General features: G+C 40.2%; 2 protein-coding genes across 2 annotated transcripts in view; one reads left to right on the forward strand and one right to left on the reverse strand.

Annotated features, from left to right (window-relative positions):
• DHX32 (DEAH-box helicase 32 (putative)) overlaps window positions 1–1,274 on the reverse strand; it is a 57,209-nt gene extending 55,935 nt beyond the window's left edge. Inside the window, exon 1 of the mRNA XM_047702942.1 lies at window positions 1,121–1,274. The gene's annotated coding sequence lies outside the window, so the exon portion shown is untranslated. The remainder of the gene's footprint in view (window positions 1–1,120) is intronic.
• FANK1 (fibronectin type III and ankyrin repeat domains 1) overlaps window positions 1–23,197 on the forward strand; it is a 96,438-nt gene that overhangs the window by 3,949 nt on the left and 69,292 nt on the right. The window lies entirely within an intron of this gene.

The raw sequence follows: 23,197 nt of genomic DNA on the forward strand, positions 1-23,197 counted from the left end.
TTTTTCCCTCCTGTTCGGACAGATCTGACTCAATATCCTCTGGTCTTAGTTTAAAGGTCCCCCGCCATTGAGTCCTACACTTAGACCCTAAAGTAGGTTGTGCCCTCCTTCCTTACGTCATTCGGACCTTTGCATTTTTCTCTTCCTAGCAGTGATGATAATTCGCACTTCCTTTGTTAATTAAAAAAAAAAAAATCTGTTTTCGCCACCACATGGTAGCGTTGTGGAAAAGGGCCCTGTCTGCCCTTCTGGCCCTAGAGCCTGACGATGGGAGGGACGTAAGCTCCAAACAAGCATTTACTGAATGGATGGCACTGCCTCATCTCATGTTATTTCCTTGAGAATGGGGCATCCTTAAAATCAGAAGCCATTTTGCTCTACAACAGGAAGGGCTGCATACAGCCCAAATCTCAAGTACCTCTTGTGGAGCGTGCTTCAGGTCAAGTTCATTGAACTCAGGTGCTTACACCTGTTAGCTGGATTACAAACATGGCATTGCTTTTTAGTAGGCTTAATGAGATGTTTTAAGAATCTCATTTTATCCAAAAAAATTAAGGAGGGCCACCTGGGTGGCTCAGTTGGTTAAGCATCTGCCTTTGGCTCAGGTCATGATCCCGTGGTCCTGGGATCGTGTCCTGCATGGCTCCCTGCACAGTGGGGAGCTTGCCTCTCCCTCTACTCCTCCCCCCTACTTGTGATCTCTCTCCCTCTTTCTCTCTCTCTCTACCTCTGATAAATAAATAAAATCTTTTTAAAAAAATGAGTAGGCAAGTAATCTTATTTTTGAGACCAAAGGCTCACTAGATCATAGCTCCAACAAAATCTTTGCACTACTGTGGAATACTCAGCTTTAGTAACCCGATAGACCGGTAGGAATTTAAGAGTAATTATGTAAGCCCAGGGATGTTTTAAAAATATCTGCAGTTTTTTTCTCAAGTAGTCTTAGCCCCTAAAGAATATTAATTCTAATAATTAGGTTATAATCAAAATAGTATCATTAAGAAATAAATGCTTGTATAAATCAAGTTCAAAACTTTAAAAAAAAAATTTCAAAGCAACATCGTTTAAATAGATAGTTTCAAATCCCCATCAAAATACTAAAATTCATTGCACTCCTGACCTCCGGATGCTCCGCCAGCCCCAGAGAGGGGCAAAACGCCTGGACGGTTGCAGCTGTGTCTCACCAGAAGCTCACATTCACCTCAGCGTTATTCCTAGACCAAGTCCATTCCTGGTAACTTGGATTTTACCTCTGGACGGGAAAAGGAAGCACTGTTAAGACATGCCTCCCTGGGAGGACCTGCCCAACCACCCCAGGAGCTGAGCTAGCCAATCAGATGGAAGGAAGGGTTTGAGCACACTGGCAGCATCCAAGAATGCCTGAGTGACTCAGTAAGGTCAGAAGGTGGTGTGAACACCTTAACAAGTAAACAACTCACAATGCAAGAAATGTTCTTGCATTTCTGTGCTCACAGGGCTGGCTGGCAAGCCAGGTGCCAAAGATGCTCCAGGCTGTGTTCTGGGGGCATTTTTCTCCTGCGAGGCAGAAGGAAGGGAGGAGGCATTCCTTTCTCTTAGACCCCAGGTGCCAGTTCCTTCAGCTGTGTCCTTCCTCCTTCCAGGTTGTCAAGGACCCTTCTCTAGCCTCATCTTCTCGGGAATGTCCTCTCATCCTCTGGCTCTCCTGCCTCCATGAGTCGGTCCAGAATGCACTCACCGCCTATCTACCTGTCTATCTATGAAAACAAATTTTTGGACATCACTGTCTCTTAGAAACTTTGCCTTTTTACCATCCTCCAACCCAAATTAGAGTTACTGTCTGCATTTAATTAATACATTTATTATTCTCACAAGCTGTAATCAATATGTATTCATCCATTCAACTCTCCCATTAAAAGTTAACTTGAAATGGATTAAGAGTTTAAACATAAGATCTGAAATTTTAAAACCCCTGGAAGAAAAACAGGGTGAAAGCTCCTTGACATTTGTCTTGGCCAAGGTTTCTTAGATGTGATGCTAAAAACACAAGTAACAAAAGCAAAATCAACAAGTGGGACTACCTCAAACTAAAAAGCTTCTGTACGCTGAAAGAAACAACAAAATAAAAAGGCAAACTACAGATGAGAGAAAATATTTACAAATCATCTATCTGATAAGGGGTTAATATCCAAACTATGCCAGGAACGCATACTACTCAACAGCAATAATAAAAGTAACAATCACCATCACCATCATCACCATCATCACCATCTAATTAAAAATAGGCAGAGGACCTGAACAGACATTTCCCCAAAAAGCCACTGATAGACATTGCTTTTCAAAAGTTTACATTTACCCCCACTTGGCTTTTATGACAGACCTATATTAGTACCTGTTTTTTTCTAATCAAAAATACAATTGGGGAACCCGGGTGGCTCTAACTCTTGGTTTCGGCTCAAGTCACGATCTCAGGGTCTTGAAATCATGCCCTGCATTCGGCTCCGTGCTCAGCGGGGAATCTGCTCGTCCCTCTGCTCGTCCCTCTGTTCCTTCCTCCGCAACCTCTCATTCTCTCTGTCTCAAATGAATAAAATAAACCCTATATATATATATATATAGCGTTCTCAGTGTTTTTTTGCAGCGAGCCCTTACAGCGGCAGCGCGCACCCCATGCAGGGAGAGTGGCGCCGCCCAGTGCCTAACCCGGGAACTACAGTCCGCATCTCCACATCCAGCCACCAGAGCCCTGAGCAGTCTGCGAGCATCGGTGCCTCATCTTGATTTATTTGGGGCATCTGTTAGCAAGGTGTTACCAGCAGGCACTTGATGTCCCTTCTGTATTTTGATACAATGTCACTGCTGCCACTGAAAAAGAAGAGACAAACGTTCCGGTATGAAGTGTAGTTAAAAGTTGGGGAATCTGGAAAGAAGAAGACTCGTTTCTCACGGCTGTCAGGACTGGTGCTACAGAGCCACATCGTCATGCTTCCTTTTACTGATAGAGGGTGGCAGGGGGATGAACATGAATGATGCGCCCCTCTTCTCGAAGACGTGTCCTCCTAGCAGAAGACAGAAGCTAACACGATGAAAGAATCTTCCAGTGTGAAGAGAGAGAACATTTCCGCTTAGGACTAGAATACAGATGTGAGCATGGCAGGGATAGTGAATCAGAGGCTTGGTAATTGAGGCAAACCCCACTCTTCATATTTCTGTTTTCACTGCTTCCTGGGATATACTTACGATTCTACTTAGGCCTATTTCCTTCTTGCCTTGCACGTCCACTATAGTCACTCACGTTTTTATTGCCTCATGTTTACTCACCAGAGCCTTGTCCTCCACTGCTCTGCACTCTCTGTGGTAGCCTGCTTCCAATATGGCTCCCCATGAGCCCTCCGCCTCCTGGTGTTCTCACCTGTACCCTGCCTTAGTCTGTGTGACCAGTGACATATGGCAGAGGTGACACATCACTTCCAAGATTAGATTATAAAAGCCTGGGGCTCCTGCCTTGGGCTGGCCCTCAATCTCTCTGTTTCCCTTCCTCCCTCGCTCCCTCTTTTTCTCCTTCTTGGATTACTCATCAATGGCCATGTCATCATGTCATTGACACACTCAAGCATCCTATGGAATGGACTACATAGCAAGGAACGGAGGCCAAGTACCGGCCTCCAGGCAGATTCCCCAGCCTCATCCAAGCCTTTAGATGACAGCTGCCCCAGCTGTCAACTTGACCGCAACCTCTAAAGAGACTCTGACTCACACAGCTAAGCTCTTCCCAGATCCCTGACCCCTCAAAGCTGAGACAATTGTGGGTACTTGTCATTTTAAGCCACTAAGTCTTGGGGTCATTTGTTGTGTAGCCTTGGAATCAGACACCATTTTGTATCTGTTGCTGTGAAACTTGGCCTTTCTGACCCCAAGATCAGCATGGATCTCCCCCTACCATAACTCCTTTTGTGCTTCTTTCTCCTCTTTCTAGGTTTTCTGGTTTTAGATAAGTAATATAGTTACAAATTTCAAAAATAAATAGTTATAACAGAGTATATGCTGACAAGTTTATTCTTGTAATCCTGCCGCTCAGTCCTGCCTTGCAGGCAACCACCTTCTTTGCTCCTGATCGATCATTCCCGGGAGAGCTTAAATACTATATATACAAGTAAATTACATGTACTACATTCCTGTCTCTGTTCTGTATTTTGCTTTTCTCACCTAACTTTATATTTTGCTTTCTTTTTACTACATGAGTTTTCTCCTATTTTAAACACCTGCGTAATATCCCATGGTAGGTTTGCTGTCATTTATTTAACCCGTCCACAGCTAACAGGCTGTTTGTTTTCAGTCTCTTACTACTGAGGGAGGGTGAGTAGAAGACGTCTGATATTCCTAATCCCCTGAACCTGTGAGTGTGTCGCCTCCTAGGGCAAAGGGAGCTTTGCAGCTGTGATTAAGTTAAGGGTCGCGATGATGATGAGCCTGTATGATCCAGGTGGCCTCTGCGTAATCAATCACGAATCCTTTTTAAAAAGGGAGGGAAGTACAGCAGTCTGGAGGGGCTGTGAGCAGAGTTTGGAGAATTAAGAAGGTTGGAATCCAAGAATGTGGGAAGACTTTAGAAGCTGGGAAAGTCTCGGAAATGTTCTTTCCCCTAGAACCTCCAGAAAGAACAAGACTTTGATTTCAGCTGGGCAAGACCTACTGTGAACTTCGGACCTCCAGAACTGTAAGATAATGAATTTGTGTTGTCTTAAGCGGCTGTGTTCATGGGAACTGGTTACGACAACCATAAGGAACTAGTATGGCTATTATCACAAACAATGATAAAGTTGCATTAAATTATCTTGTATGTTGGACATTCTGCATTTTGTGCAAGCATTTTTGCAGAATAAATGCCTAGATGTGGCATGGGCCGAAGGCAGTGTTGGGTTTCGTTAATCCTCACTTCCAATGGTAATATTTGTGAGAACAACTTCCCCAGCCTCTCCAAAGAGTGGGTAACCAAACTTTGGATTTTTAGGGTTTTTCAATTGCTAAACAGTAACTTCTTTTTTTTTTTTTTAAAGATTTTATTTATTTATTTGACAGAGAGATCATAAGTAGGCAGAGAGACAGGCAGAGAGAGAGAGGAGGAAGCAGGCTGCTTGCCAAGCAGAGAGCCCGATGTGGGGCTCGATCCCAGGATCCCGAGATCATGACCTGAGCCGAAGGCAGCGGCTTAACCCGCTGAGCCACCCAGGTGCCCCTAAACAGTAACTTCTTGAATGAGCTAATTGTTACTAGATATTCCATATCTGCACACCATTTTAGAATCTCCTTCAGAGTTGGGACTCAGTCCTTATTTCTATTTATTCCACGTTGTTTGCCTGCCTCCCTTCTACTACTTTACAGAGAGTGAGTTCTCCCCATAAAGTGGTAAAGGGATATGTATCCAAAGGCATCCATTCTTCTTAAGAGTGGGTAAGAAATGTTATGAGGGATCCATTTCATCCATGTACATAACCATCAATTTTTAGTTATAAAAACAAAATGCTTCGTTTTGGATAAGAACATCCTAATTGTAATCATTGATAAGGGTTAAGGAATGGTTGCCTGGCATGTTTGTCCTGCCCTTTTTTTTCCCCCTAATGTTTGATGGATCTAAGGTGGGATCAAGAAAGCACGTGGCCAAAGAACACATGGCCTCGCCTTGCCCCTGTTGCCCCAGACAGCTACTACAGAACTTTTCCATTAAGGAGGGCAACACAATCCAGGCTCCTGGAGGTAGCCAATCCTTACTGATTATTTGCTCAGGAGCAAAAACTTGTTTGTGTTTATTTAAGGACTAACAGCTGCACCACAAACTGTAACCTTGTGCCTTTCCAGCGAAGAATGAAACATATGTAGAACCTTCCACCACCTTCCTTCTCTTACCTTTAGGATGGTTACACCTCCATTCCTTACGTTTTCTTCTTCTTTCTTAGCATTGCCAACATCTTTTTTGAGAGCTTAAAACTTCAGGGATAAGAAAAAGCTACCACTTTCCTGGACACATTGGAGACTTCTAGTTTTTAAAAATTAGTTTCTTTTGTTTATAATGTAGCCTGGTGGGTTTGAAATCTAATTTTAAAAAATTATTTGGTAAAAGTTCTAACCTTTTTGATCACTTAGCTGTTAGCTAAAACTTAATACATAGTGTTCAGTTTCCAAGCCAAACAGTGTTAGAGTACACATTCAGAGTTTTCAAACCTTCCAAGAAACCACAAATCTTCAGTTTAATAAGACCTGGAAATACAAAACATATCTATTGCCAATGATCCCAGTTATAAAAATTCTTTGGTTACTGACAAGGGTATAAGATGATGAAGGCTTTTAAGAAAAATGTGACTTCTGTCTTCTTACTGTTCAGAATTGGTGATAATTAACCAGCATCCAACAAATAACTTTGAAGATAGACTCCTGCATCTCCATCCTTTTCTGATCGTGTGTCTACATTTTGACGGTCTCTCATTCTGCTTGACCCCTAAACTTGAGCCCTTTAGCCATCTGCCAAAAGGAGGGTGTATTTGTCCGAGGCCTGGCACTTGACACGTTTCCCTCCTTGCTAATCAGCAGCGGGAGAGTATCTTATGACACAGGAGTAGTGAGTCAGGCTGGTTAGCCGGAGTCAGGCCGGTTTGTCCCAGCTGTTTCTGCCAAAGCTGTCCCTCTGGTAGGGGTCCTTGCCACCACTCATTCCAAAGGGCCTCTGTTTACTTTGAATTCCTTCTAGATAAAAGTAAACCAATTTACAAAAATGTGATAATGCTACCAACACTTAAATTACCATCAGAGTTCGTATTTTGAAACTTCCTACATACCCATTACAGTGTGGGAACAGTACTCTTTTCCCTCAGGAAAACAGCCTCTATGGGCAGTGTGTTTCTCTCCCAGCACCGAATATGTAACAGGCCTCATTCTTCTGTGAGGTAACAGTCTAAACTTACACGAACTTTTCCATTTTCCAGAGCTCCATTGTGGATCTTTTTAGGCTTAAAAAGAAAAAAAGAAAAAATCTCCATAATCTCTTCTGTGGTAATTCCCACACCCCACTCTCTGCGTCAGCTAGGTGGTACACCCCAGGAGTACAGGAACCACACCGCCTGTTCACAGTGGCACCAGCATCGGTTGAATAAGTAAATGGAAGACATGAAAATGTGGGCAAGATTGAAAACTTCATGACTAGGGGAACCCTACAGTGCTATGGGTAAAGAAATGTTGACCCAAGGCAGTGTTTTTGTTTTGTTTTGACCATATTTTTCCCCAAGGAGTAGAATTTAAATTCTCTTTAAGAAAAATACTCAGAAGAGAAGTGAAACACGTATTTATGGTTGAGTTTGAAAGGCCACTGTAATAACTAAGATTCCACCCACCCTCCATTCTCTGCTTCAGGAGCTAATTTGGAGGAACATTGCTCCAATGGAATGTCCATGATCGGAGGCATGGGTCTCACTGTGGGCTTACTTTTACTTCCTGGAGATTTGATTGCCCGTGGAAGGGGAGAGGAAGAGGGTGGCTGTGACCAAAAGTGTGGGCTATGAATTCCTGGGTTGGGTGAGGCCTGGAGGTGAAATTAGAGAATTTCGGGCAATGAACTTGCATCCATCTGAGGGAGGTTTGGGTGGAGGGTGCCAGGAAGGCTGGAAGTGGTTGGCAAAACCCTGGGAAAGGTTGGGAAAGACGGGTCGATCCAGTTCTACCAGGAATCCATCCAAGAATATTGAACTTGAAAATGACACAAAAGTGCCTTTGCCTTGTGGGGGAGAACTGCCCTTCCAGGGGACAACTTCATTTGCATACGCACAGACCAGAATCCTCTGTCGGTACTGGTTCTCTTCAACTTATTGTGACCTAGGCTGTGCAAGGCTAGGCTGGAAAACCTGAAAATGGATGAGGTGAATAATGCATATTTTTCCCACTGATGCACAGATATTTTCCTATAATTCATAAATGGTTGGCATTTTCCAATATTCGATTGCTCTGTATTAACTTCACAGTTTGTAATAACTGTGATTAGCGGTTTCTTTATAGTTGAACTATTTTGTTCCTCTGGCTGTGGAAAAGTAATGAGAGGCTTTAAGTAAGATTTCTATCAATAGAAAGTAGGAGCAGTCTGTATTTCCCCCACATACAGTCATGAAGAAGATATTCTAAGAAGACCAACTTTGTGGCCGGGGCAAAATATTTTGATTGCTTCATGTGTAATATTTGGTATAAAAAATAATATTGTTTAAAAGACTTGCCACTTGCGGTATTTATAGTTGCCAAAAGGCAAAAACAACTCTAGTGTCCATGAACAGATGAACAGATAAGCAAACAAAATATGGTCTATACATACAATGGAATACCACTCAGCCTTGAAAAGGCAAGGATTCCGAGAGCGGCTACAACATGGATGAATCTGGAAGACCATATGCCAAATGGAATAAGCCAGCCACAGGCGGACAAGTACTGTATGATTCTACAGTCAAGAGGACAAAAATCAATTAGTGATGCTTGTCCTTTATGTAAGAGAAAATAAGCCATGGGTGGGGGAATATCGTGTCTCACCAGCAGTGGAACACTCTTGCTGAGGGATATGGGTCAAGAATGAATTACACAGAGCTTTAGAAGACAAGTGCGGAGGTGGGGCATTTGATTGGCTGGGGGCGCATACATGACTGTATTTAGAAAGATCAAGGAAGGAGGAGCTAAGTAGAGCCCAGAGTTGGCTCCGCATCTGGGGATTGGCTGACTGGTTATACTGTGTTCCCAGTCAAGTTGGAGCATTTACAGGAACAGGAAAGTTTGGTTTGCTGATGTGGCACATGTCGCTGGAGTGCCTCCAGCTCAGGCCCAGAAATTTAGTTCACTACTTACCTAGAGTAGTTAAACCCACAGAGACAAAAAACAGAATAGAGCCTGCCAGCAGCTAGGGAAAAGCAGGAGTTGTTTAATGGATGGATGTAGGATTTTAGCTTAAGATCCAACAAGTTCTGGAGATGGATAGTACTGGTAGTTGTACAACAGTGTGAGGACTCAATGCCACCAAACTGCACACGTAGGGGCGCCTGGGTGGCTCATTTGGTAAAGCACCTCATTCATTTCAGCTCAAGTCAGCATCCTGGGGCCCTGGGATCAAGTCCCACATTGGGCTCCCTGTTCAGTGGGGAGCCTGCTTCTCCCTCTCCCTCTGCCTGTCTTTCCCCCTGCTTGTGGTCTCTATCTCTCTCAAATGGATAAAAATCTTAAAAAAAAATATATATATATATACACATACACACATATAAATGGCTAAAATTGTGAATCTTGTTAAATATTTTGCCACAGTAAAGATTTTTTAAACACCCGTCATTTGAGTACCTCCTAAATGCTTTCCGTACATCTCCACTTAAAATGGCCTCGCACAGTGACCATGATCCCTTTAGCTCACAGATGATGAAACTACCTCCGAGGCACTAATTCTACATCCAGGGTCTCACAGCTGATAAATATGGGCTTGGTCTGATGTTAAATCACACCCTCCTCCTGCCCTGCCACACTCCTCTCTGAAGAGCTAGAGAGATATCAGTGGAGAATCTGAAAATAACTAATAGAACTGGAAGTGTAAGAGACACGTGCGTATTGTTTGAGCAGAGACCAGCTAAAGATGGCTGGGACTGATTTAGTCTAAATACAGTTGAAATGTGAATCCATAGGAAGGGGAAGGAATTTCTAGGTTTCAAGCTGAGCTAAAAGTCCTCAGAGTTACCTGGATTGGAATCCTAGCTCACGAGAGAGAAGTAGGAGTCAACTACTGTTAGCCACGGAGAATATTCGGTAAAGCCAACTTCAAATGTCATTAGCCTGCGTTTATTTGATGTCTAGTGGAAACCAACCCCAGGAAACACTGGAGGTAGGAATGCCCCCTCTGCATCTCCTGGGAGGACCTGGGAGACCTTGAGGAATGAGAGGAGGTGCCCTTCCTTGGGGTCAGGTGGAATATCGAAGATGAGCCAGCCCCTCCGGCTAATGGTGATTGCTGCTAGTCAAATTGTTGGACCTGACCTGTAACATGTAGAAGAGATCAGTTCTTTGAGGGATACAAAGGCTTTGAAGTGGGTCAAAGATGTATAAACCCGGCTGTCCCTCCCTGACCTTTGCTAGTAGGGGTTGTCGGATTCTTCTGGGGCTCTGTATGTTCACTTTCTGTCTCCTTTTGTGACCCTGGGGTACACCTGCCTACAGCTGCTACAGAATCCTTACCCTGGGTGTGTGTGTGTGGAAAATGTTCTGAAGTTGACCATAAACCTGAAAATGAGTTTTTCCACCAAATTGGATTATTTTCTAGTGTCTTCTATCTGATTGATTTTTTTTAACCACCCCTAAAACTACTTTCGTAATTGTGTGAGTTCTTTGGGAATACTTGGTCCTGATCTTGCTTCACCATGTAGCAGGTGTACGACCGGTTGGTTTCTGCCTGTACTGCTTCTGGAATTGTTGTTGTGACTTCTCATGATGACGAGAGTTTAGATTTTGCGATTGCTCCAGTCAATAGTGCTTCCTTCTGGCTCAGCTAACACTGAGGCCACATCTCAAAGTGCAGGGGAATAATATGGAGGTAGGCGGTAACTATGGTTTTAAATATTTTAACTCTCAGGGCGCCCGGGTGGCTCAGTCGGTTGAACATCTGCCTTCTGCCCAGGTCATGGTCCTGGAGTCCAGGGATGGAGCCCCGCATTGGGCTCCCTGCTCAGCAGGGAGTCTGCTTCTCCTTTGTCCCTCACCCCACTTGTGTTCTCACTCCCTGCCTCTCTCTAAAATAAATAAATAAAATCTTAAAAAAATAATTAACTCCTGGGGTGTCCAGGTGGCTCAGGAGGTTAAGCATCCAACTCTTGGTTTTGGCTCAGTTCATGATCTCTGGGTCGTGAGATGGAGCCCTGAGTGGGGCTCTGCGCTCAGTAGGCAGTCTGTTTGAGATTTTTTCCTTCTCCCACTGCCCCCTCACTCCTGCTCATAAGTGCACCCGTGTGTGTGTGTGTGTGTGTGTGTGTGTATGTGTCCACGCGTATGCTCTCTCTCTAAAATCTTCAAAAATATTTTGACAATCTTCAAAAATATATGACAATCATGAAAATAGGTGTAAAAACTTTTCCCACTTAATGGGGGAAATTTGAGCTACTGTTCAGTTATCGTCGTTCTTATCTGAAAAGGTTATTTAAAAATCTCTAAGGTTACTATTTCATAATTGATCAAATAGTACAAAATTACTGAAACTTTGGACGTTTAAAAACAATTTTATTTAACTCCTTATGTTTTCTCCCCTTGTGGAGGGGCCCTAGCAAAACCTAAAAGTGACAGGAGACCACGGAGAACAAACAAGATCTGGGATGCAGGAGGAAAAGCTGCGATCGTCTGACCTGCCCATTGTGCTTTTTTTTTTTTTTTTAAGATTTTATTTACTTATTTTAGAGAGAGAGTGCAAGTGAGCGGGGGGAGAAGGACAGAGAGGGACCCAAGCCAACTCAGCCTGTACACAGAGACCAATGTGGATCTTGATCCCTTGACCCTGAAATCCTGATCTGAGCCAAAATCAAGAGTTGGACACTTGGACTGAGCCACCCAGGTGGCCCTATGCAGTTTGCTTTTTGTTTTTCTGGATTTCGGATGTAGACTGAACCTTGAAATATCTGGCCTCTGAGTCTCCCAGCACGGTAATGCAGCATTGTTAGCCCAGTTGTAAAAGTTAGATGTGACTTTGGACCTAATGTTTCTTTACGACCATTTTCATAAGGTGTCCAGATGGAAATGTTGCTCCTCACAATACACTAGATTTATTTATTAGAAAAACCTTTTTAAATGATTTTAAGTCCTCTCTACACCCATTGTGGGGCTCAAACAACCGAGAGATCAAGAGTTGCACACTCTACTGACTGAGCCAGCCAGGCGCACCGATACGCTAGACTTATTAAGTAGAAAATTTCAAGGTTTTTTGTTTTGTTATTATTTTTTTTTCTGAAAATGTTTCCTTGGGTAAAAAAACTTTTTTCTGTTTCCTGGAGTAGTATTAGTAATAAGTGCAAATACTCTGGAATGATTATTTTTTTCTTTTTTTGGGGGAAGACTGCATAAACACTTCTATTTTTCTGTGTGATTTACGAGTAGGGTCAACACTGTCACAACGATGATCATTGATGGTGAATGTGTCCAAGCTGGGCTCGGGCACTGTGGTTGCTGTTGGCCCAGAGTGAGCACTGGGCAGCTGACACCCCAGCTGCCGCACGAAACATACAGCGATGGTTTGCAAACTGCTGGTTAGACCTCCAGTCTCTCGAGAGGCAGACCAAGGCTTCAATACACAGGCTTTTTGGTGAAGGTTTCGACAGGTTTGCATCCATTTAAAAATCAGCTTTCAATATATTAAAACACCCTGTTTATTTTAAAGCCAACTGGGGGGATATTACATATGCCTACTATCCTTCTGTCCTGCTACATATTTATTTTCCTGGCCATCTAATAACTTCATTAATAGAAAAATATTTGTGTCCATCTCCCTGCTTCCTCTCCCTAGATCTTGGCTGTTCTTGGCCTTTTGCACCTGATTAGTCAATTCTAAAATTTATATTTTTCACAAAAGTTGTTGGGATTTCCATGGGGATTCAATCAATAGCTCAGTCTGAAGAGAACTTTACAGTATTGAATTTTCCAACCCACGAGCTTCATTTGTCTTTCCATTTCTTATGTTGTTGGAACATTGTTAAATACGATTTTCTCCATTAAGGTCCTACACATATCGTAGGTCAGTTACTAGATTCATTGCATTTTCAGTGCTATTGTAAATTATTCAGTTTGTTAAAATTTTATTTTTAATTGTTGGGTGTATGAATGGCCAACTTGCTCATTATTTATATAGATTCTTTAGGAAATTTCAATACAGTTAGCTAGACCTAGTTAGCTAGTTAGCTAGCTATACATAAGTTTTTTCTCCCTTGCTAATTCTTTTGCTTTTATTTTCCTTATTGCATTGACTAGGACCTACAGTCACCAGTCTGGTGAACCTATGTTCACCAGAAATGCTGATGACAGTGGTCATCTTTGTTGTCTTTCCAATTTCAGAGAAAGCTTTTGGTATTTTCCATCGAGAATATTTTTTGTGGTAGATCTCCTTTATCAAAATAAAGAAGTTCCCTTCCATTCCTAATTTGCTTAATTTTTGAAAATGAAATGGGTTTGAATGTTATCAGATACTTTTCATGCATCTGAGATGATGATTTTTTTTTTCTCCTTTGCTGATGAGTTAAGCTTTGTTTTTTCCATGTTAAAGTCAAGCATTCCTGGAATAAAACAAAACTTACCCTTTTAATATAATGCTGGCTTTAGTTTGCAAATACATGTGTAGGCTTTGAAAACCTGCATACACTTCATTCTTTTTCACGTCCAGCTCTGTGATTTTGACAGATAGTCGGGTAACCAAGATCCCTAACCATCCATCACTTTAAAAATTGCCTTGCGCTACCCCTTTGAAGTAACTCCTCCCCGTTTAGCCATTGGCAACCACCTATCTGAATCCCTGCGGTGTTGCCTTTTTCAGAATGTCATTAACATAATGCAATTGAGATTTACTCCTGTGGTCTGGATCAACAGTGCATTCCTTTTTATTCACACTTAGCATTTCATTGTATGGATCTCGCATGGTTTATCTGGTCACCATGGGGCGGGGGGAATGGACTATTTTCACTTATTAGTGCATTATCAATGAATTTGCTCTGTTTGTTTACAAACTGGCCTTTGAACATAGGTTCTCAATTTAGTAAATACCTAGGAATTGGATTGCTGGACGGCACTGTCCGTCTATGTTTGACCTTACAAGAAACTGCCAAATTGTTTTCCCAAGTGGCTAGACCCCACTTGGGAAAGTTTCTTGGATAGATACATGAGGGTTAGAGCTATCTATTTCTTCCTGAGAGTGCTGGTGTATGGAAGGGAAAACTTGACCTGACCCATCGTATGTTTTCAGCCGGGGTCTGTAACAAAAAGATAAATACGCAAAAAACAACTCATCTGTGTAGGGGCACATCACACCGGGGCTACCTCTGAAAAGTAACTCAGAGTGGTGGCTTTCCAACAACCCGCTTCTGTAGTACCTTCAGCCAAGGGCCAGTGTCTGTAGAGAAATGACAGAAAGAAGGAAAGCAGTGTAGGCTTCCAAGGGCAATAGACTGGGAAGGTTAAAATACAAATGTAATGAGGAAGCTAATGGAGGAAAGTTTGGTTGCAGATTCTTCTGGTGCCATCTCTGGACTGGGAAGACTTTTTCCAGTAAAAGAAGAATTTACATCCTGCCTTTGGGCATAAATGAGGGAGGACTAAAGCTTTTCCTATGTTTGCTGGGGTTTAATTGCCTTCTGTTCAAAACAATTTTTATGTAAAAGAGACTTATTTTGAGGTGACCTATTCTGGTTTTCTTCAATAATTTGTCTTTCAAGGGTTGATCTATTTAATTTGTCGAATTTCTAAACAAAGGTTTGTAGTATCCTTTCTTTGTAGTATCCTCTCTTAACCCAATGTCTGTAGGGTTTGGAATGGCACTTCCTTTCTTTTTTTAAAAAATTTTAATTTAATTTAAAAAAATTTTTATTGTGTTATGTTAGTCACCATAAAATACATCACTGTTCCAAGATTCATTGTTTATGCACCACATTCAGTGGTCCATGCAGTACATGCCCTCCCTGATATCCCCACAGGGCTCACCCTTTCTTTTTCCTGGTGTTGGTGATTCGTGTTTCTCCCTTTTTCTTGGTCAGTCTGCCTAGAGCTTTATTAATTTTATTTTTTTCCCCCAAAGAACCAGCTTTGGATTCATTGACTTTTCTATTTTTCTATTTTAAATTTTATTGGTTTAGTCTCTTCTATTTATTCTCCTGCTCAGCTTTTCTCTAAGTAGATACTTAGATGGTTGACTTGATACTTTTCTGACATAATAACTTAGTGCTATAAATTTTCCTCTTGGTACACATTTTGAAAGTTGATACGTTCAGTTCAAAATATTTTCTAGTTGTCCTTGACCCACACATCATTTAAAAGTACGTTGATTTCCACATTCTTGGCAATGTTCCAGAAATGTTTGATTTCTGACTTAATTCTGGTATCAGAAAACTTATTTGATTTGACTACAATTCTTTAACATCGTTGGGGTTACTTTTATGACCCAGAATATAGTCTATTGCCTTCTGCTATGTTGATCATTCTTCCAAGTTCTGACTTCATCTCACTCTGCTTGCCATTTACTTTTAAGAGTCCTGGAGTCCTTGCATTTTATATTTTGTCCAGAGATTTTCACTGTAATCAGAATGACTGGCTACAACATGAATACTGCATCTTGGCCAGCACCATAAATTGTCAACACATTTAAAAAAAAATACCTGTTCATCCGCATTGAATAACATTGCCCTGTAAATATCTTTGCCTGCAGTCACCTTGTTGGCCTTGGTAGTAAGGTTATTTTTTTCTTAACCTCATGAAATGAACCAGGGAGTGTTTCTTCTTTTTCTATTCTCCGAGACAGTTTATGTTAGATTTCTTTTTTTTTTTTTTTAAGATTTACTTATTTATTTTAGAGGGCACAAGTGGGAGGGGCAAAGGGAATCTCAAGCAGAGTCTGTGCTGAGTGAGGAGCCTGACCGGGAGCTCAGTCCCAGGACCCCAAGATCACGACCTGAACCCAAACCGAGAGCTGGATGCTGAACCGACAGAGCCACCCAGGTGCCCCAGATATTTAACTTGTATATTTCATGGATCATTTTGGTGAAGCCCAAGGAACCTAGAAATTTTAAGGGAAGATTTTGACTACTGATTCTATGTGTTTGATATGCAGACGAGGTCTCAGTTTTTCTACTTGTTGTGTCCATTTTGACATTGCTTTTTCAAAGTCTTTAGGTCTAAAGTACAATCCTCATTTTGAGCTGTTATTAATTTTTGGCTTTTTTTTTCCCCTCACTAACTCTTGCTAAAGGCTTGTGAATTTTTTTATGCTTTTTAAAAATGGAGTTTCAGCTGATTGATTCTATTTTCTGTTTCTTTGTATTTTGTTCATTTGTTATGTCTTTCCTGTTTCTTTGAGTTTATTTTGTTCATTTTCTTTTTTTAATCTTATTTTTTCAGTGTTCCAAGATTGTTCATGCACCACACCCAGTGCTCCATGCAGTACATGCCCTCCTTAAATCTTGTTCATTTTCTAATTTATCAACTGACTCTTAGTTCATTGATTTTATTTTTCAAAGTTTTTCTACAGTACGAATTTAAGACTATAAATTGGCCTTAAGAATGGATTCAACTGTATCTCACAGTTGTATCTTTTTTTTTTTTTTGTATCTCAAGTTATTGATAGAACTGGTGATAATGAATTTTCCTTGTAATTTTATCTTTGATCTATGGGTTATTCAGAAGTATGTGTCCCAATTTCTACAATGTGAGTTTTCTCATTATCCTTTGTTTCTTACTCTCAGCTTAATTATGCTATTGTTAGAGATTGTGATCTGTATTCCACTTTAAAATTTGTGGCTTGCTTTAACACTCAGATATATGGTTAATATTTTGAAATTGTTTCACATTTACTTGAAAAGTCTGTTTCTGCAGTTAAGATACTGTGTTGTATACATGTCCATTGAGTCTTTTTTCATAATTTTGTTAAAATCTTCAATATCCTAATTTTTTTTTTTAACTTTTTCTATTGCCTGAGAGATGTTAACATGCCATTGTGATTGTGGATTTGTCTATCTCCTCATATTCTGTCAACTTTTGCTTTCAATTTTGAGGCTATATTGGGATATATGATTTAGAAAAACATATATCTTCTTTGTAATTTGAATTTCTATTGAAATCCTTTCTTCATTTATCTATGCTTTCAACTGTATTGATGATTGATTGATATAGCTGCAGTAATTTCGGTCACCCTCTGCTGTGTGTACGTGTGTGTTACATATATGTTATAGTGTCTTTCAACCCTTTTATATCTTTATATTTTTTAAAGATTTTATTTATTTGAGAGAGAGACAGAGAAGGCGGGGAGGGAGGAGCACAAGCAGGGGGAGCAGCAGGCAGAGGGAGAGGGAGAAGCAGGCTCCCCACTGAGCAGAGAGCCCAATGCTGGGCTCTATCCCAGGCCTCTGGGATCATGACATGAGTTGAAGGAAGGCAGATGCTTAATGGACTGAGCCACCCGGGTGCCCCTGTATCTTTATATTTTGGATAGGACTCTTGTAAACAGCATGGGATTGGATTAACAATGTAACGACTTCTAACCGAATCATTTAGTCACTTCGCATTTATTACATATCCTGATGTTTTGGGATTCTCTCTATACAGTTGTGTATCTGACATGTATGTGTCTGATCATCTTGTTTTATGTTTTCTACATGTCCCTCACAATCTCCCTCTTTCCTGTCTCCTTTGGATCAGGGGGATATTTTTTCATTTCTAGTTTTTTGGAAGTCTTTGTTTACATTCTTTCAGTGACTATCATACTAATCTAACCATGTGTATTTGTTATAAAAGCCTAAAGTTTACCTCCTGGTGATACAAGAACTTTAGAATATTTTAATTGCTTTAATTCCTCTTGAATTATGCTATTATAATGTACCTAAATTTATTCATTTTCATCTCTTCATTTGGAGATGATGGTAGATTCATATTCAGTTGTAAGAAATAATACAAATATACTCTTTACGCAGTTTCTCCCAAGGGTAACATGTTTCAAAACTATATATATAACACCACAACCAGGAGGTGGACATTAATGCACAGATTTTATTCAGATTTTACCAGTTTTATGTGCATGCATGTGTGGGTTTATTTAGTTCTATTCTCTCCTATCATGTATAGGACTACTGTTGCCCAGATAGAGAACAGTTCTGTAAGAAAAGTACCTCCGTGTTGCCCTTTTTAAGCCCCAGGTGCTTCCTTCTCTCCCTAACCACTAAGCTGGTCTTCATTTCTATAATTTTGTCATTTCAAGAACATTACATAAATATTTAGTATCTAATCTTCTGAAATTGACTTTTTTCATTCAGCTTAATTCTCTTAAGTTTCATTCAAGTTGTTTGGATATATTTTAGTCTTACCATTTTTGTTTTTCTATTTCATGGGTAATTTTATTGTTTTATACACTTAATTGTAGCCATAAATTCACTATTTTCTCTCCCCGTTCTTCATTTCTTCTTGTATCACTCAAGATCACTTTCTTCATGCCTGATTTACATTTTTTAGGATTTGGTTTACTCATAGTCTCCTGGGGCCAACTCCCTATGTTTCTGTGTCTTGTACGCTGTCCTAATTTCATTCTAATACGTTTTTTAAAAAGGAACTTTTTAATTGAGATATAAGCTACATATAGACAAGTGCATATAGGTATGAGAAACATACAATTAAGATTATAAAAGTACAACTGAGTGAATATTTACCTAGTTGATAGAAATGGAACATTACCAGCACCGCTATAAGCTTCCTTTATATTCCCTTCCTGTTGTTACTTTCTCTCCTCCCCAGAGAATTCCCCATCCTGACTTCTTATACTCGTAGAGGAGTTTTGCCCATTTTTGCACTTTATAAATGGATTTTTTTTTTTTTTTGCCTGTCTTCTTTCCATCAGCTTTAGCTATGTGAGACTTCCTCATAGCAATGGTTAGTTCATTTTCATTGTTGTATAAATTCTATTTTACTAATATCCCATAATATAATTACTCTGCTGGTGGTAGGAAATTCGGTTTCTAGTGTGGGTATAAGTAATATGGTTGTGAGCTTTCTTGCGCATCTCTTTTGGCGCACATGTGTCTGTTTCTGTTGGTTCTGTACCTGGGAATGGGGTGGTGTTTTGTAGAACATGTTTACAGTAGGCTTTGGGAGATGCTGCTAAATTTTTTCTACTGGTTATGTCAGTTTATACTTCCACACCTGGTATGTGAATGTACCAATTGTATCTCATCCTTCCCAATACTTACTATTGTGTCAGTTTTAAATGTATTTTTAATTTAGTCTTTCTGTTGGGTATGTAGTAGTATATCACTCAACTTGAGTTTTCATGATGCCTAAAGAGGTTGCACATACTTTCATATATTTTGATATTGGCCATGTGGATATTCTCTTTGTGGGAAAGAGTCTTTTCAAGTCTCTTGCCTCACTTTCGCTTGAGTTGCTGGTCTTTTTTTTTTTTTTTTTTTTCTTATTTAGTTTTGATGTGAGGGAATTCTTACATCTATTCTTTTTTTTTTTAGGTCAAATAAAATGTTTTAATATGCAATATTAACATATTCATCTTTATGCCAACAGAGTTATAATATATACTTTGTGAGATTTTCTTTTTTTTTTTTAATTTTATTTTTTATAAACATATAATATATTTTTATCCCCAGGGGTACAGGTCTGTGAATCGCCAGGTTTACACACTTCACAGCACTCACCATAGCACATACCCTCCTCAATGCCCATAACCCCACCCCCCCAACTCCCCTCCCCCCATCAACCCTCAGTTTGTTTTGTGAGATTAAGAGTCACTTATGGTTTGTCTCTCTCCCAATCCCATCTTGTTTCATTTACTCTTCTCCTACCCCCTTAACCCCCCATGTTGCATCTCCTCTCCCTCATATCAGGGAGATCACATGATAGTTGTCTTTCTCTGATTGACTTATTTCGCTAAGCATGATACCCTCTAGTTCCATCCACGTCATTGCAAATGGCAAGATTTCATTTCTTTTGATGGCTGCATAGTATTCCATTGTGTATATATACCACATCTTCTTTATCCATTCATCTGTTTATGGACATCTAGGTTCTTTCCATAGTTTGGCTATTGTAGACATTGCTGCTATAAACATTCGGGTGCACGTGCCCCTTCGGATGACTACGTTTGTATCTTTACGGTAAATACCCAGCAGTGCAATTGCTGGGTCATAGGGTAGTTCTATTTTCAACATTTTGAGGAACCTCCATGCTGTTTTCCAGAGTGGTTGCACCAGTTTGCATTCCCACCAACAGTGTAGGAGGGTTCCCCTTTCTCCGCATCCTCGCCAGCATCTGTCATTTCCTGACTTGTTAATTTTAGCCATTCTGACTGGTGTGAGGTGATATCTCATTGTGGTTTTGATTTGTATTTCCCTGATGCCGAGTGATATGGAGCACTTTTTCATGTGTCTGTTGGCCATCTGGATGTCTTCTTTGCAGAAATGTCTGTTCATGTCTTCTGCCCATTTCTTGATTGGATGGTTTGTTCTTTGGGTGTTGAGTTTGCTAAGTTCTTTATAGATTTTGGGCACTAGCCCTTTATCTGATATGTCGTTTGCAAATATCTTCTCCCATTCTGTCAGTTGTCTTTTGGTTTTGTTAACTGTTTCCTTTGCTGTGCAAAAGCTTTTGATCTTGATAAAATCCCAATAGTTCATTTTTGCCCTTGCTTCCCTTGACTTTGGCGATGTTCCTAGGAAGATGTTGCTGCGGCTGAGGTCGAAGAGGTTGCTGCCTGTGTTCTCCTCAAGGATTTTGATGGATTCCTTTCTCACATTGAGATCCTTCATCCATTTTGAGTCTATTTTCGTGTGTGGTGTAAGGAAATGATCCAATTTCATTTTTCTGCATGTGGCTGTCCAATTTTCCCAACACCATTTGTTGATGAGGCTGTCTTTTTTCCATTGGACATTCTTTCCTGCTTTGTCGAAGATGAGTTGACCATAGAGTTGAGGGTCTATTTCTGGGCTCTCTATTCTGTTCCATTGATCTATGTTTCTGTTTTTGTGCCAGTACCATGCTGTCTTGATGATGACAGCTTTGTAATAGAGCTTGAAGTCCGGAATTGTGATGCCACCAACTTTGGCTTTCTTTTTTCAATATTCCTTTGGCTATTCGAGGTCTTTTCTGGTTCCATATAAATTTTAGGATTATTTGTTCCATTTCTTTGAAAAAAAATGGATGGTACTTTGATAGGAATTGCATTAAATGTGTAGATTGCTTTAGGTAGCATAGACATTTTCACAATATTTATTCTTCCAATCCAGGAGCATGGAACATTTTTCCATTTCTTTGTGTCTTCCTCAATTTCTTTCATGAGTCCTTTATAGTTTTCTGTGTATAGATTCTTAGTCTCTTTGGTTAGGTTTATTCCTAGGTATCTTATAGTTTTGGGTGCAATTGTAAATGGGATGGACTCCTTAATTTCTCTTTCTTCTGTCTTGTTGTTGGTGTAGAGAAATGCAACTGATTTCTGTGCATTGATTTTATATCCTGACACTTTACTGAACTCCTGTACAAGTTCTAGCAGTTTTGGAGTGGAGTCTTTTGGGTTTTCCACATAGAGTATCATATCATCTGCAAAGAGTGATAGTTTGACTTCTTCTTTGCCGATTTGGATGCCTTTAATTGCCTTTTGTTGTCTGATTGCTGAGGCTAGGACTTCTAGTACTATGTTGAAGAGCAGTGGTGATAACGGACATCCCTGCCGTGTTCCTGACCTTAGCGGAAAAGCTTTCAGTTTTTCTCCATTGAGAATGATATTTGCGGTGGGTTTTTCATAGATGGCTTTGATAATATTGAGGTATGTGCCCTCTATCCCTACACTTTGAAGAGTTTTGATCAAGAAGGGATGCTGTACTTTGTCAAATGCTTTCTCAGCATCTATTGAGAGTATCATATGGTTCTTGTTCTTTCTTTTATTAATGTGTTGTATCACATTGATTGATTTGCGGATGTTGAACCAAACTTGCAGCCCTGGAATAAATCCCACCTGGTCGTGGTAAATAATCCTTTTAATGTACTGTTGAATCCTATTGGCTAGTATTTTGGTGAGAATTTTTGCATCTGTGTTCATCAAGGATATTGGTCTGTAGTTCTCTTTTTTGTTGGGATCGTTGTCTGGTTTTGGGATCAAGGTGATGCTGGCCTCATAAAATGAGTTTGGAAGTTTTCCTTCCATTTCTATTTTTGGAACAGTTTCAGGAGAATAGGAATTAGTTCTTCTTTAAATGTTTGGTAGAATTCCCCCGGGAAGCCATCTGGCCCTGGGCTTTTGTTTGTTTGGAGATTTTTGATGACTGTTTCAATCTCCTTACTGGTTATGGGCCTGTTCAGGCTTTCTATTTCTTCCTGGTTCAGTTGTGGTAGTTTATATGTCTCTAGGAATGCATCCATTTCTTCCAGATTGTCAAATTTGTTGGCGTAGAGTTGCTCATAGTATGTTCTTATAATTGTCTGTATTTCTTTGGTGTTCGTTGTGATCTCTCCTCTTTCATGATTTTATTTATTTGGGTCCTTTCTCTTTTCTTTTTGATAAGTCTGGCCAGGGGTTTATCAATCTTATTAATTCTTTCAAAGAACCAGCTCCTAGTTTCGTTGATTTGTTCTATTGTTTTTTTTTGGTTTCTATTTCATTGATTTCTACTCTGATCTTTATGATTTCTCTTCTCCTGCTGGGTTTAGGGTTTCTTTCTTGTTTAGGTGTAGGGTTAGGTTGTGTACCTGAGACCTTTCTTGTTCCTTGAGAAAGGCTTGTACCACTATATATTTTCCTCTCAGGACTGCCTTTGTTGTGTCCCACAGATTTTGAACCATTGTGTTTTCATTATCATTTGTTTCCATGAATTTTTTCAATTCTTCTTTAATTTCCTGGTTGACCCATTCATTCTTTAGAAGGATGCTGTTTAGTCTCCATGTATTTGGGTTCTTTCCAAATTTCCTCTTGTGATTGAGTTCTAGCTTCAGAGCATTGTGATCTGAAAATATGCAAGGAATGATCCCAATCTTTTGATACCAATTGAGACCTGATTTAGGACTGAGGATGTGATCTATTCTGGAGAATGTTCCATGTGCACTAGAGAAGAATGTGTATTCTGTTGCTTTGGGATGAAATGTTCTGAATATATCTGTGATGTCCATCTGGTCCAGTGTGTCATTTAAGGCCTTGATTTCCTTGTTGATCTTTTGCTTGGATGATCTGTCCATTTCAGTGAGGGGAGTGTTAAAGTCCCCTACTATTATTGTATTATTGTTGATGTGTTTCTTTGATTTTGTTATTAATTGGTTTATATAGTTGGCTGCTCCCACGTTAGGGGCATAGATATTTAAAATTGTTAGATCTTCTTGTTGGACAGATCCTTTGAGTATGATATAGTGTCCTTCCTCATCTCTTATTATAGTCTTTGGCTTCAAATCTAATTGATCTGATATAAGGATTGCCACTCCTGCTTTCTTCTGATGTCCATTAGCATGG

Source organism: Lutra lutra, chromosome 14, assembly GCF_902655055.1.
Source record: "Lutra lutra chromosome 14, mLutLut1.2, whole genome shotgun sequence".
Lineage (NCBI taxonomy): Eukaryota > Metazoa > Chordata > Mammalia > Carnivora > Mustelidae > Lutra > Lutra lutra.